General features: G+C 39.5%; 1 protein-coding gene across 2 annotated transcripts in view; it reads right to left on the bottom strand.

The window, feature by feature from the left end:
* The window catches only part of LOC135116196 (acyl-coenzyme A amino acid N-acyltransferase 2-like), a 32,849-nt gene extending 16,489 nt beyond the window's left edge, over positions 1–16,360 (bottom strand). The window contains exon 1 of one of the 2 annotated variants that reach the window (XM_064033517.1): positions 16,196–16,360. The gene's annotated coding sequence lies outside the window, so the exon portion shown is untranslated. Of the gene's footprint in view, positions 1–11,281; positions 11,360–16,195 lie in introns of those variants that run through there. The other variant, XM_064033516.1, reaches the window with a different exon arrangement.
* Positions 16,361–27,636: the final 11,276 nt, after the last annotated feature.

The raw sequence follows: 27,636 nt of genomic DNA, 5'->3' as shown, positions 1-27,636 counted from the left end.
AAGTGACAAGATTCTCTTTTTTTTTTTTTCCGCTCTTTGACAACCTCCCACATATGCTGCTTCTATGCTTAATGGTCACAGACTGACGTTTCCAATTTTTTGTAACACCTCCTCGTTACTCAGAGCAGATCTTTTTGTGATATTTCCATTTTAGAAAACAGTAATCTGGATTATATAAATGTCTATTATCAGCTTAAGGTAACCGTTAAACGTGGCAACAGTGCTTTGTTAGCCTGTGTGCTTGAGGCAGGGTGAAAGTGGTAGTTCCTTCAATATTTTACCTCATTTTAAGGTGAATTTGAAACTCTTGTTGCAGCTTCTTCACATGATTATTTCCTCTATACATTCAAAGATATAATGATAGCAGTTGAGGAATCGTAGTGTTGTAGTTCTGCCAGCAAAGTATCAAAGTATGGGATCTCTCTTAAATTCGACCTCGGCTACTGTAGATTAACTAAACAAGGTGCGAGATGCAGGCACGGAGGCTCACTTTCTGAGAATAACAGGAAGGATCCCATCAGGTTCATAAACCTTTCGAGAATCAAAGCCAACGAGGACATGGAAAAGATCATTAGGAAGAAACTTAAAACGAAGCATAAAACAGAGGGTGGAGGAGAGGGAGAAACAAGACCTGAATCATTCGAGGTAGAGTTTTCAGCAAAAGGTCTGAGTGAAGAGTTCGCCTTCAGAGATAGATGAGATGATAGTGATGCCATCAGGCTGAAATAGAGAAGGAAAAGATGAAGAAAAGTTGTTAGAGATATTTTTGACTGGTAGCCAGAAGTCTCAAGGGGAGTTAGATCTACCTATAGATGGATTTTGCCATTTTCTATTGATGAAGGAGTTTTTGGTTAGTTGGAGAACAGTCTTGACATGATTTCGGGGAGAAATATAAAGCGCATGAGATTCAGGTGATGGAAAACTGAAGTACCATTTGTGGACCACCTCTCTAAAATGTACGTACAGTACAATATATAGTACGAGAACAGGCCGAGCTAAACCAAGACAGTATCACCTCCGTTATGCACTCAGCACACAGGGACGGATTCCTGGTACGGAAGCAGTAGTCATTTCATGGAAAAGCAGAATAATACCTTCTCAGGTTCCCCCCATTTATCAAAGGCAAAACGCCACAGGCACCTCCGCTTTGGGGGATCCTGAGGAGGGATTGGGGCCATAGGACAAGATACATACGGGTATGAGGTTTTGATCGGAGAATCCCATAAGAGAAGACAAAGTGACAGCATGAACAGAGAGATTAGAGGTTCAGAAAAGATCAAGAATATTGGGAATGGTCAGGAATAAGAGGAGGGTGTTGCAGTAATTGCAAAGTTCAAGGCTAGTAGTAGTAGTAGTAGTAGTAGTAGTAGTAGCAGTAGTAGTAGTAGTTCTACTATTACTACTACTATTACCTGTCGTAATAATAATAAAAACAGCAACAACAGCATCAGGTACAACTCAACAGTAAAAAAACAACAACAACGACAACAATAAAAGTGATGACAATAGTAATAATAATGTACTAGAATTGGCTTCTAGTTATTACCTGTGTATAGAAGTGGTGCCCAGAGTAGACGGTGGTAGAAGAGCTGCTGTATATTGATAAAATAAAACTGTACAAAGAGATAAGTGGTGAACCCGCCAGGGCCCATGTACATAAAAACGCCTTAAAGACTTTTAAATTTACTCCCAGCTAAAAGTAAATGCTAAAAGTGTATATAAGAAACTGTAAAAATTTTAGTTAGGAGAAAAAGTAAAATCTAAATTCGCTATACGTGCTATGTTTAGCGCTTAAGAAAGACCCCCATAACCATTATGTTTTTGCACTAGAATGTCAAAACGAATACATAAAATTATTTAAAGTTAATTTATATTTAACTTTTCGATAAAAAGAACAGGAGTGTTGACATATTTTGTGAGTTTAATAATGAACATGAGGCGAGTTCAGACTAGGACCCGCCCCCGGGGGTGTCAGCACAACAACAATGGTGGGGACAGCTTGGCCAAGCCAAGAAAAGAGAGAGATTGCCTTGTCAGGTTAATTAGATAACACACTAGTTTGCGCTTAGTGCAAAATGATTTTCAAAATCCTGCATATCCCTGCAAGCAGCTTTTTTTTTTTTTTCTATGTAGACAGGACACCGGCCAAGGGCAACAAAAATTCAATGAAAAAAAGCCCACTGAGATGTCGGTCCCCTAATGGGGTCCGAAGCGCTAGTCAAAAATTGTAGAATAAGTGTCTTTAAACCAACCTCTTGAAGGAATTTAAGTCATAAGAAGGGGGAAATACAGAAACAGGCAAGGAGTTCCAGAGTTTACCAGAGAAAGGGATGAATGATTGAGAATATTGGTTAGCTCTTGCATTGGAGTGGTGGACAGAATAGGGGTGAGAGAAAGAAGAAAGTCTTGAGCAGTTAGCATGAAAATAGTGGTAGAAGATAGCTAGAGATGCAACACTGCGGCGCTGAGAAAGACACTAAAGACAGTCAGTTAGAGGAGAGGAGTTGATGAGACAAAAAAACTTTTGATTCTACCTTGTCTAAAAAAGCGGTATGAGTGGAATCCCCCAGACATATGAAGCATACTCAATACATGGACGAATAAGGCTTTTGTACAGAGTTAGCAGCTGGGGAGGCGAGAAAAACTGGCGGAAACGTCTCAGAACACCTAACTTCATAGAAGATGGTTTAGCTAGAGATGAGATGTGAAGTTTCCAGTTTAGATTATAAGAAAAGGACGGACCGAGGATGTTCAATCTAGAAGAGGGGGACACCTGAGTGTCACTGAAGAAGAGGGGATAGTTGCCTGGAAGGGAACCCTAAGGAACACCACTATTTATAGATCTTGGAGAAGAATAGTGACCGTCTACCACAGCAGCAATAGAACGGTCAGAAAGGAAACAAGATGAAATTACAGATAGAAGGATAGAAGCCGTAGGAGGGTAGTTTGGAAATCAAAGCTTTGTGTCAGACCCTGTCCAAAGCTTTTAACATGTCTAAGGCAACAGCAAAAGTTTCACCAAAATCTCTAAAAGAGGATGACCAAGGCTCAGTAAGAAAAGGCAGATCACCAGTAGAGCGTCCTTGATGGAACCCATACTGGCGATCAGATAGAAGGTTGCAAAGTGATATATGTTTGAGAATGTTCCTGTTGAGGAAATATTCAAAAACTTTAGATAAGCAGGAAATTAAAGTAATACAACGGTAGTTTGAGGGATTAGAACGGTCACCCTTTTTAGGAACAGGCTGAATATAGGCAAAGTTCCAGCAAGAAGAAAAGATAGATGTTGACAGACAGAATTGAAAGAGTTTGACTACGCAAAGTGCAAGCATGGAGGTGCGGTTTCAGACAACAACAGGAGGGACCCCATCAGGTCCATAAGCCTTTCGAGGGTTTATGCCAGCGAGGGCATGGAAAACATTATTGAAGAATTTTAAAAGATAGCATGAAATAGTCAGAGGGTGGAGGAGAGAGAGGAACAAGCCCTGAATCGTCCAAGATAGAGTTTTTAACAAAGCCCTGAGTAAAGAGTTCAACTTTAGAGATAGATGTGATAGCAGTGGTGCCATCTGGTTGAAATAAAGGAGGGAAAGAAGAAGCAAAGTTATTGGAGGTGTTTTTTTGGCTAGATGCCATGAGTGATGGGTTGAGTTAGATCTTGAAAGATTTTGACACTTTCTATTAATGAAGCAGTTTTTGGCTAGTTGAAGAACAGACTTGGCATTGTTCTGGGCAGAAATATAAAGCGCACGAGATTCTGGTGATGGAAGGCTCATGTACCTTTTGAAGGCCACCTCTCCATCATGTATAGCACGAGAAAAGGCTGTGTTAAACCAAGGTTTGGAAGGCTTAGGTCGAGAAAGAGTGAGGAATGTACGCCTCCATACCAGACACTATCACCTCTGTTATCTTGTCGGCACACAGAGATGGGTCTCTGGCACTGAAGTAGTAGTCATTCCAAGGAAAATCAGCAAAATACATCCTCAGGTCCCCCCCAATTAGCAGAGGCAAAACGCCTCAAGGGTTTTGGCTGATGGCTGGCTGCGTTGTACCGAATTTATGGCCTTTATCTCATATCACTCTCTAGTGCATCCCTCACAAGTTCTGTCACATATAGAATGTCATCAAGAGCAGGCAGAACTCTCTCGATCAGCTAAGCATCACTATACTCTCGAAGGACGCCTCTCCTTTGTACGAAAATTAAGGTGTTGAGTTGTTGTCCTTCAGCCTATAAGTAATTTTAAGCCACCACTCCTAGCTGCTTAAAGTCTTTTAGGTCTTAAAAGTGATTATGTATTACTTTTATGGAACTTTTAACAGTAAAAATAAAACTAGTCAGTAAAAGTACTTTTAGCCTATTAAAAATGTTTATGTATACGGACCTAGGAGCCGCACGTCCGCCAGCAAGGCTGGGCGGAGGAGGACTGATGACGAGATCGGGGAAATTCACTCACACGTGTCGCTTACACGTGTTGGTAACAATGTTCTAAGTATTAGTATGAATGTAATCCGGATTTGACAAACGACAAGAAAAACCACAAAATGTTTTGACAGCTGTAAATGTATGGGAAATCTTGCTAAAGAGTGTCATTACAAATACATGAAAAACAGTAAAGAAACATCTTTGGTCTCATTTTTTTTTATTTCTAGAACGTAGTATTTTTATTTTTTTTATCATTATTGATATTATCATGACTCATTTTCTTTTACATATTTCTGGAGCATGGAATATTTTTTTTTATCACTTTAAAGCAAGTCCCGCTCCTCCTTTACCTCCTCATTCAGATGTGATCGTCCACTTCCATCCCCTCACATCCAAAAAGAGGCTATCGTTAACAAGAGAACACTACGCACCATCCACCAGACTGCCATCAGAGGGGTCCTGAAGGCGGGATAAGGGCTCCTCCTTCCGTGACAGTGTCTGGTGAATTGTGTGTAGTGGCTCATCAAAATTCCTTGTTCAGTACATAACTGTACAGGAAAAAACACTTGCCCTCCACTACGCCCCAGACACTACCACGCTAGGGACCTCTTTTGGGGCGATGAGTGCGCCTTCCATTGCAGTGTCAGGTCAGTTGTCGAAATTTTCTTTCTGATGACCTCTCTTCTTCAGTGTGAGGGGCTGGAGGTTCGCACCGCCACTGTCCTCACACAGTCCTGCAGGCCTGCTGGATGGCGTCTTAAGGGGAGAAAGAATTCATTGCTGTCAAGGAGAACTTACTTCAACATCGCTTCGTTATCGTAAGGCGACACCCGCTTTGTTATCATGAAATCCACTTCGTTATGGCGATTCCCGCTTCGTTATCGTGAAATTCGCTTCGTTATCGTGACACTCGCTTCGTTATGGCGATTCCCGCTTCGTTATCGTGAAACTCCGTTATTGTGAAATCCGCTTCGTTATGACAACACCGGCGTCGTTATCGTTTATCTATTTATTTATTTATTTATTTAATTACTCATATATTTATCTATGTACTTGATTTTCTACATTCATTTTTTCATCTAATTTATCTTTTATTAATTTATTTTGCCTGACTGGAAGCCTCACCCAGCAGTTCACGTACACTCACCTGTCCATGGCGTACCTACACCCTCTCTCTATATTCCTCTTGGTTTGCACTTGAGGGAAGGAGGGTAACGTGAAAAATGAAGCCGTATAACTAAAACTGCATCATATTACGTTATCGTGTGTGTGTGCGTGTGTGTGTGTGTGTGTGTGTGGGGCATATTGTGAAACACTTGTGGCCGCATCCCAATTACTTATAGAAAGCTTTTAGTAAGTTTAGCTGAAGTGACAGATTTTTATGGATGTTTTCCTTTTTTATGGTTCTAGAGACAGATCAAAAATATTTCTACATTATTAACAGGAGAAACACTTGAGAACCCGGCTAATCACCTCTGTGGCCTTTGACAATAATCGTGGTGAGAACAGAGCGTTTCTGAATACGGGCCTGTGTTGAGGGGAGGGAATAATATTTCAAGAACTTCTCATTGTTCCACATCTAGACTGCAGTGATTCGCAAACTGTGCGACGCGGCCATCACCAAAGTGCGCCGCCTAACTTTTCCAGATACGTAGGTGTGTCTTCTTTTAGTCGGCCTGCACTACCTGACTACAGGCTCGGTGCGCCGTCGAAGTCCAAGATGTGTCTTCAGTGCGCCAGTAAGCAACAAAGTTTGAGGATTACTTTACTTTAGCTTTCACTTATATCTATAAAAAATACAACAGACATTTTTTATTAGTTATGTGTACTATGTATTGTTCATAGTCTCACAGGAAAGTCAGTTGTGATATTTGAAAATATATGAATTTTAGGAAGGCAAATGTTGTCCTTATCAACCCTTTCCTGCTGGAGATGCAGCTTTAAAGTGAAACATTGTCCCATTTCTTGATACTAGCATGCTGTATATTGCAATGCGCAACTGCAAAAATGAAAATCAAATCTTATGCAGAAATGTAACTGCCATTCAATGATTTGCAATAATGATGAAATTGCCAAATATGTCTCAGTGAATATCTAGATGATTGACCATCTAAATATTCTATGAATGCCATTCCTTTAAGTTAATTTGGGAGTTTTTATTTAAAAGTATAATTTGTGATTATTTACCCATAATTGAAAAGTGAAATTATCAAAATAACGAAGTTTTATTTCTTTTCTAGTGATTTTATTTTATAAATTAATAATTTATAAGTGAAATTATTAAAGAAAACTACAACAAACAGTTTTGAGATTTTGAGGTTTAGTTTTGAGAGGAATGGTTGCCTTTTTTTTTTTTCCTTGAAGCCACGCTCTCTGCCTAATTTCAAGTGTTAAATGATATTCACATGGCATTCTAGAATACAGGTAATTGGTCCTTTCTTATTGGAAAGAATTGTGGCCAAAGGTGAGGGCGTGTGAAGGCATCACCTACTTCATCATAGCCAGCATGTTTTATTTTGTGCCTTGACAATTTCATCATGGTGGTATTTTTACACAGTGTGTCATAGTAACCATGTTTAGTAGTGGTTGAAGAGAGCAAGAATGATGGAAAGATGAGTGACAAGTATTTTTTATTAGATGACTTTAGATAGTTCAGTGTGATGGAAATACTGGGAGTGGGAGAGTTAGGAAAAGAGAAAGTAATGAAATATTAGAAGTTGGAATGTGTGACACAGTGAATTTTTTTTTTTTTTTTTATGTAGGAGGGACAACGGCCAAGGGCAACAAAGTGGTAGTTAAAGTGGTAGTTAAAAATTAAAGGATAAGTGTCGAAACCTCCCTCTTGAAGGAGTTCAAATCATAGGAAGGTGAAAATACAGAAGCAGGTAGGGAGTTCCAGAGTTTACCAGGGAAAGGGATGAATGACTGAGAATACTGGTAAACTCTTCCATTTCAGAGGTGGACAGAATAGGCTTAAGAAAAAGAAGAAAGTGTCGTGCAGTGAGGCCGCGGGAGGAGGGAAGGTACACAGTTAGCAATATCAAAGAGCAGTTAGCATGAAAATGGCGAAAGATAGGAAGCGATGCAACATTGCGGCGATGAGAGGCTGAAGACAGTCACTTAGAAAGGAATTGATGAGACGAAAAAGCTTTTCATTCCACCTTGTATAAAAGATTGATATGAGTGGAATCCTTCTGGACATGCGAAGCATACTCCATAAATGGAGAGATAAAGCTCCTGTACAGAGTTAGTATCTGAAAGGGTGAGAAAAACTGGCGGAGACGTCTCAGAACACCTAACTTCACAGAAGCTGCTTTAGCTAGAGATGAGTGGTGAAGTTTCCAGTTTAGATTATAAATAAAGGACAGACCGAGGATGTTCAGTGTAGAAGAGGGGGACAGTTGAATGTCAATGAAGAAGAGAAGATAGCTGTCTGGAAGGTCGTGTCAAGTTGATAGATGGAGGAATTGAGTTTTTGAGGCATTGAACAATAGTAAGTTCGCTCTGCCTCAATCAGAAATTTTAGAGAGATTAGAAATCAGGCGTTCTGTGGCTTCCCTGCGTGAACTGTTTACTTCCTGAAGGGTTAGATGTCTGTGAAAAGACATGGAAAAGTGCAGGGTGGTATCATCAGCGTATGAGTGGATAGGACAAGAAGTTTGGTTTAGAAACTTATTGATAAATAATAGGAAGAGAGTGGGTGACAGGACAGAGCCCTGAGGAACACCACTGTTAATATATTTAAGAGAAGAACAGTAACTGTCTACCGCAGCAGCAATAGTACGGTCAGAAAGGAATAGAAGCAGTAGGAGGATAGTTTGGAAATCAAAGCTTTGTGCCAGATTATTTTGGTATGTCAAAGGCAACAACAAAAGTTTCACCAAACTCTCTAAAAGAGGATGACCAAGACTTAGTAAGGAAAACCAGAAGATCACCGGTAGAGCACCCTTGACGGAACCCATACTGGCTATCAGTATGGCTGTGAAGTGGTAGATGTTTAAGAATCTTCTTAATGAAGATAGATTTAAAAAAAAAAGAAAATTTAGATAAGCAGGAATTTAAAACAATAGAACGGTAGTTTGAAGGATTAGAACGATAACCCCACTCATATTCCTGACCGTCTTGGAGATACGCCCAACATTCTTGACCTTTTCCTAACCTCTAATCCTTCTGCTTATGCTGTTGCCCTCTCTTCTCCGTTGAGCTCCTCCAATCACAGTCTCATATCTGTATCTTGTGCTATCGCTCCAATCCCTCCTGAGGATCCCTATAAGCAAAGGTGCCTTTGGCATTTTGCCTCGGCTAGTTGGGGAGACCTAAGGTGGTATTTTGCTGATTTTCCTTGGAATGACTACTGCTTCCATGTCAGAGACCCGTCTCTGTGTGCGGAGCGCATAACAGAGGTGATAGTGTCTGGCATGGAGGCGTACATTCTTCACGCTTTTTCTCGACCTAAACTTTCCAAACCTAGGTTTAACACAGCCTGTTCTCGTGCTATACATGATGGAGAGGTGGCCTACAAAAAATACTTGAGCCTTCTATCACCAGAATCTCATACACTTTATATTTCTGCCCGGAACCATGCCAAGTCTGTTCTCCAACTAACCAAAAAATTCCCTCGTTAATAGAAAGCCTCAAAATCTTTCAAGATCTAACTCCCCATGACTTCTGGCATCTAACCAAAAACATCTGCAATAACTTTGCTTCTTCTTCTTTCCCTCCTTTATTTCAACCAAAGGGCACCACTGCTAATCACATCTATCTCTAAAGCTGAACTCTTCAAACCATTGCTTAAAAATCTACCTTGGACGATTCAGGGCTTGTTCCTCCCTCTCCTCCACCCTCTGACTACTTCATGCTACCTTTTAAAATTCTTCGCAATGATGATTTCCATCCCCTCGCTGGCCTAAACCTTTGGAAGATTTATGGACCTGATGGGGCCCCTCCAATTGTTCTCCGAAACTGTGCCTCCGTGCTTGCACCTTGCCTAGTCGAACTCTTTCAACTGTCTGTCAACATCTACCTTTCCCTCCTGCTAGAAGTTTGCCTACATTCAGTCTATTCCTAAAAAGGATGACCGTTCTAATCCCTCAAATTACCGTCCTATTGTTTTAATTTCCTGCCTATCTGAAGTTTTTTAATTTATCCTCAGCAGGAAGATTCTTAAACATCTATCAATTCACAACCTTCCATCTGATCGCCAGTATGGGTTCTGTCGAAGCCTCTCTACTGGTGATCTTCTGGTTTTCCTTACCGAGTCTTGGTCATCCTCTTTTAGAGATTTTTGTGAAACTTTTGCTGTTGCTTTAGGCATATGAAAAGCTTTTGATAGAGTCTGGCAGAAAGGTTTGATTTCTAAACTACTTTCCTATTGCTTTCATCCTTCTCTCTGTAACTTCGTCTCAAGTTTCCTTTCTAACCGTTCTGTTGCTGTTGTGGTAAACGTTCGCTATTTTTCCTAAATCTACCAAAATTGGTGTTCCTCAGGGTTCTGTCCTGTCACCCACTCTACCTATTATTAATGGATGATCTTCTAAATCAAACTTATTGTCCTATCCTCTCCAACGCTGATGATATCACCCTGCACTTTTCCACGTCTTTTCATAGATGTCCAACCCTTCAAGAAGCCACAGAACGCCTGACTTCTGATCTCTGTAAAATTTCTGATTGAGGTAGAGCAAACTTGATATTGTTCAATGCCTCAAAAACTCAATTTATCCATCTGTGAACAAGACACAACCTTCCAGGCAACTATCCCCTCTTCTTCAATGGCACTCAACTGTTCCCCTCCTCTGCAATGAGCATCCTCGGTCTGTCCTTTTATTATAATCTAAACTGGAAACTTCACATCTCAACTCTAGCTAAAACAGCTTCTATGAAGTTAGGTGTTCTGACACGTCTCCCAGTTTTTCTCACCTCTCCCTTAAGCTGCTAACTCTGTACAAGGGCCTTATCCGTCCATGTATGGAGTTTGCTTCACATGTCTGGGGAAGTTCCAATCATACCGCTCTTTTAGATAGGGTGGATCATGTTCTTTGCTACTGAACAGGTGGTCCCAGGTTGGTGTGAAATGGGGTGGCTGTGAACTCCTCTCTGCCTAAACTTTCATGACTCTTGGTACAGCCCAAAGGGTCGGATCTCACTCCCATGTTTTCGGCTGGCGGCCAGAGGCTGGGTCAGGTCACGGCAGGAAACACCACATGGAGAATGTAATGTCGGGGGCTGAGGTGTCCTGACACAACAACAACAACAACAACAACAACAACAACAACAACAACAACAACAACAACAACAACAATAGTAATAATAATAATAATAATGATAATAATAATAACAATAATAATAATAATAATAATAATAATGATAATAATAACAATAATAATAATAATAATAATAATGATAATAATAATAATAATAATAATAATAATAATAATAATAATAATAATAATAATAATAATAATAATAATAATTGTAATAACAATAATAATAATAATAATAATAATAATAATAATAATAATAATAATAATAATAATAACAATAATAATAATAATAATAATAATGATAATAATAATAATAATAATAATAATAATAATAATAATAATAATAATAATAATAATAATAATAATAATAATTGTAATAACAATAATAATAATAATAATAATAATAATAATAATAATAATAATAATAATAATAATAATGATAATAATAATAATAATAGTAGTAGCAACAGTAACAATATTAATCAACACCATCACCACTAACACTACTTCTACTACTACTACTACTACTACTACTACTACTACTACTACTTAGAATCACTGAATCAATCAACAAAGACACACAAGCCAACAGACTTACAGTGTTTTCAACGAATAACGTCTGTCGTAATGATGCAGATTTGTGGTATGGACTGCTTCCCGATGCCTTCACCTTTACAGGGCGTACGTGCAGGGTGGCAGGGAATGGAAAAGTTTTAGGAGTTATCTGTTATCAGCTGATAAATACTATCATGTAGTGACTATAGTTAAGGTCGACCAGCATCCACTTGAACCTTTGTGATGACGTTGGCTTGACTGATAATGTGACATGTACTTTGACTATTCCTCTCTCTCTCTCTCCCTCTCTCTCTCTCTCTCTCTCTCTCTCTCTCTCTCTCTCTCTCTCTCTCTCTCTCTCTCTCTCTCTCTCTCTCGCTCCCTCCCTCCCTCCCTCCCTCCCTCCCTCCCTCTCTCTCTCTCTCTCTCTCTCTCTCTCTCTCTCTCTCTCTCTCTCTCTCTCTCTCTCTCTCTCTCTCTCTCTCTCTCTCTCTCTCTCTCTCCCTCTCTCTCTCTCTCTCTCTCTCTCTCTCTCTCTTGAGCCCGCCTACAATGCCATCTCTCATCCAAAGATAAAATAAAATAAAGAAATAAACCAGTTAAGTTTTTGAAGTGTCCCGATACTCCTTTTTTTAAACAGAGCAAGTCAAGGGAAGATAACATGCAGAAATAGGAAAAAAATTTTAGAATTTACCAGTAAAAGAGATGAGAGATGATGAAAATAAAGATACCGGTTTGCTCCTGTATTTGTATAAAATAGACAGAAGTTGAATAAGTTTATATGGCTAAGTAGAAAGATAGTTTGCAGCGAAGCCGTGGAAAGGCGGAGGCATGCAGTAAACAAATTCAGATCAATAACCATGTAAATAACTGTAGAAAATCTTTAAAAATGCAACATTACAACAATGAGTGAAAAAATCAGAACAGTCTGAGAGGGGAATAACTGAGATGAAAACCTTCTGACGCCACCCTGTGCTTTAATATCTATTTCATCATCACAAAACGGTATTCTTAAAATGAAATTATATGAGACGTCACCTAGCTAAACAAAGAGAGAGAAAAAAAAAGAAAATAACTTTCAAAACTCACTTTCTTTACACGCAGTCTTTCACTGATATTCCTTCAACTCAATCTGAAATCTGCTGAACTACACATTCTTTCTATTTCATATGGTACTTGAATGAAGAACGTTATGTTTTTGAAAACAATATCTTTCATGCAGAGGCGCTTAACATGCTATGTTCGGCTACTCCACATAAGCTAATTTGTAAAAAGTCGTAGTGATGTTTGGATTCGGTGGCAGTCTCGTTGACTAGCATGAACAAAAGCAAGCGGCTGTATTTATTTATTGTGTGTGTGTGTGTGTGTGTGTGTGTGTGTGTGTGTGTGTGTGTGTGTGTGTGTGTAATAATAATAATGTGTGTGTGTGTGTTGTGGTTTGGGAGGCCTGTGGATGCTACTTTTGGCGATAAGAAGAGAAGGTAGCGAGGACGGAGAGAGAGAGAGAGAGAGAGAGAGAGAGAGAGAGAGAGAGAGAGAGTCACATATATGAGTTGTGTGATCCCCTATAGCAGGTATGTGATGTGAGACACTGGCAATGCAGCTGACAGTGTACTAAGTCTTATGAATAGCAGATAGGGTAGTCATTGTAAATGTAAAATCTACATTACTTTCTAACAATTAAACTTCATTGAAACAGTCATTCCTGTATTCCTGTATCACTGGATATACTACATTTACTGTATCCTCCCAAAAAGAATGTTATTAGTCGCGGGGAAGTAAACTAATATATACATAAACTTTCATTGTATTTGTTAGGATGTTTTTCTTTTGTTTGGGGTTGCTCTGCGAAATAAATTTAACTGGATTATTACTCGGGTTTTATTTCTGACTTCTACTACCGGAAGAGGGTACATCTTTTATTAATTGATAGATCTTTGGTATCAATCTTCTTTTTATTTTTTTCTTAGTCTATAAACACCATTATTCATAAGGTTACGATCTAACAACAAACACTAATGTGGACCAGTCTGAAACTTACACAGAAAAATACAATAACAATGATAATAATGATAACAATAATAATAATTATATACATATACATATATATATATATATATATATATATATATATATATATATATATATATATATATATATATATATATATATATATATATATATATATATATATATATATATATATATATATATATATATATATATATATATATATATATATATATACGAGTATATATATATATATATATATATATATATATAAGCACAGCCTCTCAGATGTTACTCAAGGAAGACTTTAATCTTTTGTACCTAAGTACTATTTTATATACATAATCCTTAATTTATATACAATATCCTTAATTCAAACTCCTTAATCCTTAATTTAACTGAACCTGCTCCCGTGCTGTACGTGATAAAGAGGCGCCCTACAAACGAAACTCCAGCCTTCCATCACCTGAATCTCATGCACTTTATACATGGAATCATATCAAGTCTGTTCTCCAACTAGCCAAAAACTATTTTATCTATAAAAATAAAATTCTTTCTAGATCTGACTCCCCTTGTGACTTCTGGCAACACGCCAAAAATATATTTAATAACTTTGCTTCTTCATCTTTCCCTCCTTTATTTAACCCTGATGGCACCACAGACATTTCACATATTTCTAAAGCTGAACTATTACTGAAACCTTTCCTAAAAAACCTACCTTGGATTATTCACAGCTTCTTTCTCCCTCTTCTCCACCCTCCGACTATTTCATGATACTCATTAAGATCCTACCCAATAATGTTTTCATTCCCTCTCTGACCTTAACCCTCGGAACGCTAATGGACCTGATGGGGTCTCTCCTATTGTTCTCCGGAACTGTGTTTCAGAACTTGCATCTTGGCAAGCCAATTTCTTCCAATTCTGTCGGTCAACAACTACCTTTCCTTCTTGCTGGAAGTTTGCCTACATTCAGCGTGTTCCTAAAAAGGGTGGCCATTCTAATCCCTCAAACTAGCGTCCTATTACTTTAATTTTCTGCCCTTCTAAAATTTTTTTTTTTTTATTTATTCTCAACAGGAAGATTCTTAAACATCTATCACTTCACAACCTTCAATCTGATCGGCAGTAAGGGTTCCGTCGCGGCCGCTCTACTGATGGTCTAGCTTTCTTTTCTGAATCTTCGTAATCTCCTTTTAGAGATTTGGTGAAACTTTTCCTGTTGCCTTAGGCAAGAGATTCTCAAATTTTATTGCTTAGTGGCGCACTAATGATATATCTTGGACTATGACCGCGCACCAACTCCAGTCAGTGTAGTGTATACCTATCCATGAAAATTACGCAGCGAACTTGGGGGATAATTGCACATCAAAAGAATTTGATAGAGCCAGACACAAAGCTTTGATTTTCCAAACTACCCTCCTACGACTTCTATCCTTCTCTCTGTAACTTCATCTCAAGTTTCTTTTCTGACCGTTCTATTGCTACTGTGGTAGACGGTCACTGTCCTTCTCCCAAATCTATTAACAGTGGTGTCCCTAAGGATTCTGTTCTGTCACCCACTCTCTTCCTAATATTCATCAATGATCTTCTAAACCAAACTTCTTGTACTATTCTCTCCTACGTTGATGATACCACCCTGCACTTTTCCACGTCTTTTCGTAAACGTCCAATCCTTCAGGAATCAAAAAGCTCATACAGGGAAGCCACAGAAAACCCGACTTCTGATCTCTTTAAAATTTCTGATTGGGGCAGAGCAAACTTAGTCTTGTTCAATTCCTCAAAAACTCAATTCCTCCATCTATCAACTTGACTCAGCCTTCCAGACAACTATCCCCACTTCTTCAATGACACTCAACTGTTCCCCTCTTCTACACTGAACATCCTCGGTCTGTCCTTTACTTATAATCTAAACTGGACACTTCACAGTTCATCTCTAGCTACAACACCTTCTTCTGTGAAGGGAGGGTTGTAGGACCTTTATTTAGTCTGCATTTTTCCGCTTCTTTTAGTATATCCAAAGTTTTGATAAAAAAAAATCTTTCCCACTGAGGAGTCCCGTCATGAAATTTCACGGTTTCTCGCGCCGCGAGACATGTATGATAATTTTTTTTTTCCTCTTTTTTCCCATATTTTTCCGATAAACCCATTTTTCTATAGTATCCTATGAAAATTTACGGTTCTATCTCTAGAAAATTTTTTATCTCTAGCTAATATTTCTTGCATTTATGTACGAAAAATAAAAAAAATATATAATTATTTCTTCGTAAATCCCCCCACAAAAAAAAAAAAAATCAATGTATCTGCATCAGATATCTTTTGTATTAATATGTTATTTATTTTAAACAGTGGAATACTGATTCCTACTTAGAAATATGGCGAAATACAAAAAAAATAAAATTCTATTACCCCCCTCATGCGTTAAATCAAACGTGAAATCATGAATCACTTTAGGCCTGTGTACAAAATATTTGATTCGCGATTCTACAACGCCCCTTGTATCACCAATGTGTAAGTATGACAGCACCGGGAGTAACTCTCTTTACTATAAGGTCCAACCTGTTGAAAAAGTGCATGTCAAACGCAGTTCGGTAACCCGTCAAAACACTCCCAACATACACCCATTCAATGCGCTATAATCACAATGTTTACGAATCTTAATCAACGTTACCATTTGTCACACAACTACATTATGTGCGACTCACACAGTGCCTCCACTATCAACACAAAGGTGAATCCCTGCGTAACCTCCTTGGGAGTGGATCACACACCAACATGTCTCACAGATCCAGGGCCACAAACACTAACAGGACGTCTTTATAAACCTATCACTCACATATCACACAAGTACAGTTGTGGTAACACAAAGTCAAGCTTCATGCTGTGACAAGTGAATAATCAATTGGTATGTAAAACTACACTAAATGGCTTACAAACTTGTTAAACTCACCCAAAATTCCAGCCGCACACCTGAGCCACTGTAATCCTTGTGCCAACACGTACTAGTTTCCCTGCAGCTGGGACATGGAGCCGGCTCCCTACAACCCACACACACACAACGCCACCACCTCACCACACAGATTTCCCAAGTGAAATGAAAGGCAGCCCAAGCGGCCACCGGGGAAGCAAGATCGCATTCGCACGTCATCCAACTCCCACGTCACAATCTCCACACACGAACAACGATATGCGCAATTACAGGAAGCGAAATACATAAGATGTTAAATTTACAAGTAAGTAGTACAATTTAGCGATACCATAATGCAAACAAATTACAATCTCAATTAATTAACTATAAATTTTATATTTCTAATCAGAGAAAACTTAATCAAAGGCCATACTGAGATCTCAGTACACCGCCCCCCCTTGAAGTCAGGTGTTATGAGTCGTCTCCGCGAGTTTTACTCACCGCCCCCAACTGCCAACTCTGTAAAGGGGCCTTATCTGTCCATGTATTAAGTATGCTTCACATCTATGGGGGAATTCCACTCATACCGCTCTTTTAGACAAAGTGGAATCAAATGCTTTTCGTCTTATTAACTCTTCCCCTCTAACTGATTGTCTTTAGCCTCTCTCTCATCGCCACAATGCTGCATCTCTTGCTATCTTTTACCGCTATTTTTATGCCAACTTCTCTTCTCATCTTGCTAACTGCATGGCTCCTTTCCTCTCGCGGCCTCGCTGCACAACACTTTCTCCTTTCTCTCATCCCTGTTCTGTCTACCTCCCTAATGCAAAAGTTAACCAGTTTTCTCAGTCATTCCTGCATCTGTATTTCCTCATTCCTATGACTTGGACTTTTTCAAGAGGAAGGTTTCAAGACACTTATCCTTTGCTATTTGATCATTCTATCTGGTGTCGTTTTGGAAGCTGGCATTTGAGTGGACCTTTTTTTTTTCAATTTTTGTTGCCCTTGGTCAGTGACAATCTTACATAAAAAGAAAAAAAAACTTTTTTGGCGTTACAGCAAGATATTACTATATTCAAGGCACTGTTATGTTTCGGTTTTATCATTATCAATGTGCGACGAGTGTTGGTAGTGAGACAGCAATAGGGATCATCATGTGGTGACAACAAAACAAGAAGCCAACCCTCGCATTTTACCAAGTTAGGAAAGGTAGCTATTAGAAGATAAGTTGATCACTGCTCGGCCCTTCAAATCCACAAGCCAAGTATAAGTGACGAGGCGCCACATCTGACAGTGCTATAAGTTACTGCATGTTCGGTCCTGCACAAGGCAAATGGCGATATAGTATTTTTCATCGCTAGGCAGTCCTCACTTCCAGCCAGGGAAGATTCAACACACCTATACCAGCAAACACATAACAAGGTAGGTGTTTCGGACCAGGTGACGCATATACAGGGTGTAACGCGAGTTTCTGGAGATACTGAAAGAGATGAAAGAAGGTGTAATTCTAAGTAGAAAATGTTCTATACACATAAACATTTTAAGGCTTTGTTGAAAATGTATGGATGTGTTCTGCGTATAGCTATAAAAGGTGACGAACAGACGGTTGCATTGTCGCAGCCTCGGAGGTGGCACTTGCTCAAATTACGAATGGTTTATATCTTATTTTTGCAGGCTGTAGAATATTACACTATTTGTAACAAGACAAACGGTATTAAAAAGCATGTAATTTACCGATAAGCATTACACGACAATATTATTGCGGTGATTAAAAGTACTCCCGTAAAATGCTACTTAGCATCATCAAAACGAGGGAGGAGTGGGGGGGGAGCGAGTCGGAGCGACCTTGAAAACAGCTGAGTAATGATGCCACATAGCATTTTACAGGAGTACTTTTAATCACCTCAGTTATGTTGTCGTGTAATGCTTATCGGTAAATTACATACTTTTTAACACCATTTGTCTTGTTATAAGATACTGTAATATTCCACAGCCAGCAAAAAAAAATAAAAAATAAAAAAGATAAAAAAAATATAAAAATAAATAAAATAAAATAAAATAAAAATAAAAATAATAATAATAATAATTATAAGATTAAACCATTCGTAATTTGAGAAAGTGGCACCTCCGAGGCTGCGACAATGCAGCCGTCTGTCCATCACCTCATAGCTACATGCGGAGTACATCCGTGAGCCCTACAAATTTTCAACTCCTCTGACAGGTAAACAAAACCTTAAAATGCATATAAATATAGAACATTTTCTACTCATCTGCAGAAACTCGCGTTACACCCTGTATGTATAACAAAACGGCGATCGCTAGAGAGGGCTTGGTCGACGTCATGGTAAGCTACATTCCATTGCGAGTTGAGGGGAGTCGTATCTACTCAGCGCATCAACGTGAAGAGGCTGACGGAAGAAACCACTCACTGAGGAAGGCACTGACAGGACATTATAGGCGAAACAACCAAGGCACCGAATTCTGCAGCATAGACATCCTGGATTTTGCATTTGTGGTTCTTGTTATTCAGTAGCTGCTTTGGTATTTTGTGACATGCATGATATTCTCAATAGAGATATTTTGAGCTAGAAAAGTAAATGGGATGAAGAATTCGTTGAAGAATGCATGGCTATTTATCCCCGAGGAGAATGCAGGTAATACAGGGCTCAATGAGGCATAACAAGCAGTTTTTTTTTTTTCTTTCCACACGGCTAATCAGGAAGTCAGTGCTACATGTGTGAAGGTTCATGTACTGGCAGCTCAGAGGAGGACGGGCCAAGGAGCGAAAATCATGGTTTTTTTTCCCCTTTGTCGACTGATTCGTATGTTGAGTGAATGCCATATTATTATATATTTAAGTTCTACATTCCAAAGTTTAATTTTCTTTTGTATTAAGCTGAGAGAAACTTGGTCATAGTAAGGATCCGATTTGGTTGTAAGAAATGGTATGCTTTTTGTACTACAAATATGGGATTTGACACCATTCTTTTTTATAGATTATAAGAGCTTAGAGAATCGGCCTGGCGAGAAAGAAGCAGAGGTTGAGAGATGCCATGTAGATCTGTCAATAAAAAGAAATGTTAATACGTCTTTACCGTCTTTTCCTCCACAGCTACGTATAGGAAAATTGGATTATGTAGATTCAGCAAGAAATACGCATTTCAGGTATGCGGGTAGTGGGGAGTGCTGGTGGGGACAAAGCGAAAGCGAGCAACATGCACAGTAAATCTGGTGACGAGTAGACATGTTCCACACACTGGGTACAATCCATTTCTTACGGTAAACTGAGAACAGCTCCGGACACGGATAAACACGATGCTTTTGGACATGGAACAACCACCAGCCTTCTCCTTGACGGAAGACACTTAGTAGCCCCCAGATGGAAAAAAAAAAAAAAAAAAAACTGGAAGACATGGTTCCAGCTCTATTTGGACGTTACAGGACTCAGCAGTGCTACGCAAAAATGTGCATTACTTTTGCCTGTAGTAGGACCAGAAATTTAAGAAACATTCATCACACTGCCACCACCCCTTACAACTTATGAGGAAGTACTGTGCAAGTAATCCTGGAGAAACACTTCACACCCAGGACTATAAAGGTAAGAACGTGTGTTGTTAGACAAAAAAAGCAATAGGAAAGTGAAACTGCTGACAACTGGCAGGAAACTGAATTCCATGACACTGAGGATTATATTTTAGATCAGCTGATCGAGTAATGTTTCACCAATAATTAAAGACGAAAAGCACTTCAGGAACAAGACCTGACTAAATAAAAAGGGTCACAGTTAGTTGGGGCAATGGAAGCTGCAGATAAACACGACAGAAGTCACTACAAGTAGCAATCATGGAAGCCAGTCAGTTAAACATCTAAATCGCATACAGCACGAGAACAGGGCGATTTAAAACCAAGGTTTGAAAGGTTTAAGGCGAGAGAGAAAGAGTGAGGCATGTACGCCTCCATGACAGACTCACTATTATGGGCTCAGCACACAGACACGGGTCTCTGACACGAAAGCAGTAATCATTTCATGGAAAGTCACAATAATACCTCCTCAAGTCCCGTCAATTAGCAGAGGCAAAAAGCCAGAGGCATTCCTGTTTTGGGGGATCATGAAGAGGAACTGGAGTGATAGAACAAGATACAGATATGAGATTGTGATCAGAGGAGCCCAACGGAGAAGACAGAGTGACAATATAAACAGAAGGATTAGAGGTTAGGAAAAGATCAAGAATGTTGGGTGTATCTTCAAAACGGTCAGGAATATGAACAGGGTGTTGCACCAGTTGCTCTAGGTCATGGAGGATAGCAAAGTTAATGGCTAGTTCACCAGGATGGTCTATGAAGGGGGAGGAAAGCCAAAGCTGGTGATGAATATTTAAGTCTCCAGGAATGGAAATCTCCGCGAAAGGAAAGGCCGGGAGTCAGTATGTGTTCCACTATGGAAGCTAAATAGCCAAAGATCTTTTCATAGTTAGAGGAGTTATGTGAGAGGTATATAGCACAGATAAATTTAGCTTGAGAATGACTGCAGTTTTAGCCAGATGACAGGAAATTCGGAAGATTCAAGAGCGTAGGCAAGAGAGTAAGGTTAAGTCGTTGTACACATATATAACATCTAGCTTTTGGATTTAAAGTGAGGATAAAGTAGGAATGAGCAGAGATGTGGCTACTGTCTTTTTTTTTTTTTTTATGTAGGAGGGACACAAGCCAAGGGCAACAAAAATAAAATAAAAAAATAGCCCACTGATATGCCAGTCCCTGAAAAGGGTCCAAAGCGGTAGTCAAAAATTGAAGCATAAGACTCTTGAAGGTATTTAAGTCATAGGAAGGTGGAAATACAGAAGCTGGCAGAGAGTTCCAGAGTTTACCAGAGAAAGGGATGAATGATTAAGAATACTGGTTAACTCTTGCATTAGAGAGGTAGACAGAATAGGGGTGAAAAAAATAAGAAAGTCTTGTGCAGCAAGGCCGCGGGAGATGGGGAGGCATGCAGTTAGCAAGATCAGAAGAGCGGTTAGCATGAAAATAGCGGTAAAAGATAGCTAGAGATGCAACATTGCAGCGATGAGAGAGAGGCTGAAGACAGTCAGTTAGAGGAGAGGAGTTGATGGGACGAAAAGCTTTTGATTCCACCCTGTCTAGAAGAGCGGTATGAGTGGAAACATACTGTGAAGCATACTCCATACATGGACGGATAAGGCCCTTGTACAGAGTTAGCAGCTGAAGGGGTGAGAAAACCTGGCAGAGACGTTTCAGAACACCTAACTTCATAGAAGCTGTTTCAGCTAGAGATATGATGTGGTTTCCAGTTCAGATTATATGTAAAGGACAGACCGAGGATGTTTAGTGTAGAAGAGGGAGAGAGTTGAGTGTCACTGAAGAAGAGGAAATAGTTGTCTGGAAGGTTGTGTTGAGCTGATAGATGGAGGAATTGAATTTTTGAGGCATTCATCAGTACCAAGTTTGGCTTCCCTGCGTGAAATGTTTACTTCCTGAAGTGTTGGACGTCTATGAAAAGATGTGGAAAAGTGCAGGGTGGTATCATCAGCGTAGGAGTGGATAGGACAAGAAGTTTGGTTTAGAAGTTCATTGATGAATAATAAGAAGAGAATGGGTGACAGGACAAAACCTTGAGGAACATCACTATTAATAGATTTAGGAGAAGAACAGTGACCGTATACCACAGCAGCAATGAAACGGTCAGAAAGGACACTTGAGATGAATTTATAGAGGGAAGGATAGAAGCTGTATGGGGGTAGTTTGGAAAATCAAAGATTTTTGCCAGACTTCATCAAAAAATTTTGATATATCCAAGGTAACAGCAAAAGTTTCACCAAAATCTCTAAAAGAGGATGACCAAGACTCAGTAAGGAAAGCCAGAAGGTCACCAGTAGAGTGGCCTTGACGGAACCCTTACTGGCGATCAGATAGAAGGTTGTGAAGTGATAGTTGTTTAAGTATCTTCCTGTTGAAGATAGATTAAAAAAGATTAGCTAGGCAGGAAATTAAAGCAATAGGACGATAGTTTGAGGGATTAGAACGGTCAGACTTTTTAGGAACAGGCTGAATGTAGGCAAACTTCAAGCAAGAAGAAAAAGTATATGTTGATAGACAGAATTGAAAGAGTTTGACTAGGCAAGGTGCAAACACGGAGGCACAGTTTTGGAGAACAATAGGATGGACCCCATCAGGTCCATAAGCCTTCCGAGAGTTTAGGCCAGCGAGGGCGTGGAAAACATTGCGAAGAATTTTAACAGGTAGCATGAAGTAGTCAGAGGGTGGAGGAGAGGTAGGAACAAGCCCTGAATCATTAAAGGTAGAGTTTTTAGCAAAGGTTTGAGCGAAGAGTTCAGCTATGGAAATAGATGTAATAGCAGTGGTGCCATCTGGTTGAAATAAAGAAGGGAAAGAAGAAGAAGCAAAGTTATTGGGGATATTTTTGGCTATATGCCAGAAGTCATGAGGGGAGTTAGATCATGAAAGATTTTGACGCTTTCTATTAATGAAGGAGTTTTTGGCTAGTTGGAGAACAGACATGTTTCCGGGCAGAAATATAAACTGGATGAGATTCTGGTGATGAAAGGCTTAAGTACCTTTTGTGGGCCACCTCTCTATCATGTATAGCGCAAGAACAGGCTGTGTTAAAGCAAGATTTGGAAGGTTTAGGTCGAGAAAAAGAGTGAGGAATGTACGCCTCCATGCCAGACACTATCACCTCTGTTATGCGCTCGGCACACAAAGACACAAAGAAGCAGTAGTCATTCCAAGTAAAATCAGCAAAATACCTCCTCAGGTCCCCCCAACTAGCAGAGGCAAAACGCCAGAGGCACCTCCGCTTAAGGGATCCTGAGGAGAGATTGGGGCAATAGGACAAGATACAGATATGAAATTGTGATCGGAGGAGCCGAATGGAGAAGAAAGGGTGACAGCATAAACAGAAGGATTAAAGGTCAGGAAATGGTCAAGAATGTTGGGCGTATCTCCAAGACGGTCAGGAATACAAGTAGGGTTTTCCACCAATTGCTCTAGGTCGTGGAGGATAGCAAAGTTGAAGGCTAGTTCACCAGGATGGTCAGTGAAGGGAGAGGAAAGCCAAAGCTGGTGGTGAACATTGAAGTCTCCAAGAATGGAGATCTCTGCAAAAGTGAAGAGAGTTAGAATGTGCTCTACTTTGGAAGTTAAGTAATCAAAGAATTTTTTATAGTCGGAGGACTTAAATGAGAGGTATACACTACAGATAAATTTAGTTTGAGAGTGACTCTGTAGTCGTAGCCAGATAGTGGGAAACTCGGAAGATTCAAGAGTGTAGGCACGAGAGCAGGTTAAGTCGTTACGCAGCATCCATCTTTGGATTGAAAATGAGGATAGAGAAAATAGGAAGGAACAGAAAAGGGGCTACTGTCAGTTGCCTCAGACACCTGTGTTTCATTGAGGAAAAGAAGATGAGTTTTAGAAGAGGAGACGTGGTGATCTACAGATTGAAAATTAGATCTAAGACCACGAATGTTGCAGAAGTTAATGAAGAAAAGTCGAGGGGGGGGTGTTAAGACACTTAGGATCGTTATCAGAAGACCAGTCCGACCTGGGGACATTTGTGGTCCACTCCTCAGATGGGGACTCCGAGGCTGGTGTAGGAGTTGCCATGATAATTTTGAATTTTTGAGTGAAGGGTGTGTGTGTTATTGGGTGCTTGTAGTTTTGTGTGGAAGAAGAGAGTTGTCTTTAGAGTGCAGGCTGTGACTGCCCTCTTGTGTTGTGAGACACAAAGGGAAACGTTCAGTGAGGTCACAGCTTGGTTTAATGATAAGTTCACAGCACTCCCTGATCCAATGCTTTAGACCTCAATGGGAGTAATTATCGTTTCGGCAGGTGCCTACTGCCTCCTCCTACTGTCTTAGATAGATGACTTTATTGTCAATTTGCAACGTAACAAGGTTTACAAACTGAAATTCTCTTTGGCTGGAGCTCCAACTAAAATAGTTGACTAAAAAGTACTGCAACATAGCAAAACTAAAATCACAATAGAATCACAAGGATAATCACAGTTACATATAATCTAATAAATCACACAGTTACTATTCTATTTTAAGTGATTAAAAAGTACAATACTCTTTTGTACAAACGATTTCTGCCGGAGCTGAGGAATATATAGCAGGGATGGAGAGAGTGGGATGTATCTTTCCTGATTTTATCATACTGCTTCATTGTCCCTTCCTGGTACAGCTTGTCAATTACATTTGTTTCTGCACCTAATTTTCTCGATTTTCTCACAATTCTTTCAAGTTTACTCTTTTCTCCAGATGTTAGCCTGCCATACCAAGTAGTCAAGGAAAAACTTAATATTGATTCTATTGTCGATTTGTAGAAAAGGCTAATTATATTTGTTGTTTGAATTACATAAAAAAAAATGAAGTCTTTGGTTGCATTTCTTAACTATCATATTGGTATTTGCACTACCTTTTAATTGATTGTCAATCATAAAACTTAAATATTTATACTCTTCTACTTTACAGTTTCTGCATCAGTTACAATAAGGTCAGGTATGCGACGGTTTTTGGTTCTATAATATGTTATCATCTCTTTGGTTTTCTTTATGTTTAGTTGTAGTAAGTTTGATCTGCACCAATTAACATATTGATGAACCTGGGCTACGTACTCATCACATTCATCATTTGAAATTTTACCAATGATTACCGTGTCATCTGCATATTTAACTATTGTACAATTACTATACGCACTTCTACAGTCGTCTGTGTATAGACTGAAAAGGACAGGGGACATGACAACCTTGAGGAGCTCCTGTATTAGTGACTCATATGTTGGATTCCACATTGCCCAACGTGGTATATTGAGATCTTTGACTTAAAAAGCTAAAAATCTCTACTTCAAAACATAACTACTTACTCACATCCCCATCAATTTATTCAGCAGAATGTGAGGCTGGATAGTATTAAGAGAAGAGCTGAAGTCCACATACATAATCCTTGCTTGTGTATTCAGTTTGTCCAGATGTTTCCTTATGTCGTTCACTAAGGTTAAACTTGCGTCCTCAAGACTTCTATTTTTACGATATGCAGATTGCCAATACTGTTACATAAAAAAAAAAAATACCTCAATATATCTTCTAAGCATTTCGTTATGTTTGGAGTTAAAACAACAGGTCTAAAATCATTAAAATTTTGGGAAATTTCACCTTGGTTATGGGTTTGATTTCTGACACTTTCCATTTGGTTGGCACAATGCCCTGGTTTATGGAGTCATGAAAGAGAGTCCTTAGTACTGGTACCAGTTGTTCTGCACAGCACTTGAATGCCCTGGCTGACACGCTGTGAGGGCCCGTGGCCTTGCTAGCTAGGACCAGCTTCAGGGATTGCAGAACGCGTTCCTCTGCTATCAAAATCCTTTCATCTGGTATATTTCGAACAGTGAACATTGTGTCATTACATTCCTCACTAAATTCGTACCTCTCAAACCTAGCGAAGAAGGAATTCACTTGGTTTACTAAATGGTAGTGTCTTCTAGCTCTGGTATACTTAGATTTTTTTCATATCTCCATAAGGTTTTCAGTCCTTTCCATGCATATTTTGTCCTGTTCGTTTTGAATAACTCCTCAATCTTTTCCTTGTACCCTTTTTTTTTTGAGTCAGCTATTTTCTTACTGATTCTTTTTTGTACTGCTTTTTGTTGTCTGCCTGTATTTCGGTGAGGAAATGAAGATCAGGTTTAGCATAGAAAAAGTGATATTCCACTGATTGAAAATCAGATCTAAGACTGCGAATGTTGCAGGAGTAAATGATGAAAAACTTGAGGGAGTATCAAGACACTTAAGGTCAACACCAGAGGAGCAGTCCGACCTGAGGACATTTGTGGTCCCTTCTCCAAACAGGGACTCCGAGGCGGTGTTTTTTTTTTTTTTTTTTTAATGTAGGAAGGACACCGGCCAAGGGTAACAAAAATTTGATAAAACAAAAACAAAACAAAAAAAAGCCCACTGAGATGCCGGTCCCTGAATAGGGTCTGAAGTGGTAGGCAAAAATTTAAGGATAAGTGTCTTGAAACCTCCCTCTTCAAAGAATTCAGATCATAGGAAGATGAAAATACAGAAGCAGGCAGGGAGTTCCAGAGTTTACCAGAGAAATTATTAAGAATACTGGTTAACTCTTGCAGTAGAGAGGTGGACAGAATATGGGTGAAGGAAGAAAGTCTTGTGCTACGAGGCCGCGGGAGGAGGAGAAACATGCAGTTAACAAGATCAGAAGAGCAGTTAGCATGAAAATAGTGGTAGAAGATATCAAGAGACGCAACATTGCGGCGATGAAAAAGACAGTCAGTTAGAGGAAAGGAGTTGATGAGACGAAAAGCTTTTGATTCCACCCTGTCTAGAAGAGCGGTATGAGTGGAACCATCCCCACCCCCATACATGTAAAGCATACTCCATACATGGACGGATAAGGCCACTGTATAGAGTTAGCAGATGGGGGGGTGGAAAAAAACTGGCGATGTCTCAGAACACCTAACTTCATAGAAGCTGTTTTAGCTAGAGATGAGATGTGAAGTTTCCACTTTAGATTATAATCAAAGGACAGACCGAGGATGTTCAGTTTAGAAGAAGGGGACAGTTTCTTAAACATCTATCACTTCTCAATCTTCTATCTGATCGCCAATATGGGCTCCGTCAAGGCCGTTCTACTGGTGATCTTCTGGCTTTCCTTACTGAGTCTTTGGTGAAACTTTTGCTATTGCCTTGGATATATCAAAACCTTTTAATAGAGTCTGGCACAAAGCTTCGATTTCCAAACTACCCCTTACAGGGCTTCTATCCTTCTCTCTGTAACTTCGTCTAAAGTTTCCTTTCTGACCGTTCTATTGCTGCTGTGGTAGACAGTCACTGTTCTTCTCCTAAATCTATTAACAACGGTGTTCCTCAGGGTTCTGTCCTGTCACCCACTCTCTTCTTATTATTCATCAATGACATTCTAAACCAAACTTCTTGTCCTATCCACCCCTACGCTGATGATATCACCCTGCACTTTTCCACATCTTTTCATAGACGTCCAACACTTCAGGAAGTAAACATTCCACGCAGGGAAGCCACAGAACGCCTGACTTCTGATCTTTCTAAAATTTCTGATTGAGGCAGAGCAAAGTTGGTATTGTTCAATGTCTCAAAAACTCAGTTCCTCCATCTATCAACTCGACACAGCCTTCCAGACAATTATCCCCTCTTCTTCAATAACACTCAACTCCCCCCTCTTCTACACTGAACATCTTCAATCTGTCCTTTACTTATAATCTGAACTGAAAACCTCACGTCTCATCTATGCTTCTATGAAGTTAGATGTTCTGAGACGTCTCCGCCAGTTTTTCTCACCTTCCCTCCCAGCTGCTAACTCTGTACAAGGTCCTTATCCGTCCATGTATGGAGTATGCTTCACATGTCTGGTGGGTTCCACTCATACCGCTATTCTAGACAGGGTGGAATA

Source organism: Scylla paramamosain, chromosome 30, assembly GCF_035594125.1.
Source record: "Scylla paramamosain isolate STU-SP2022 chromosome 30, ASM3559412v1, whole genome shotgun sequence".
Classification (NCBI taxonomy): Eukaryota; Metazoa; Arthropoda; class Malacostraca; order Decapoda; family Portunidae; genus Scylla; species Scylla paramamosain.
Note: the sequence above shows the minus strand (reverse complement) of the source record. Positions and strands in the feature narration are given on the sequence as shown.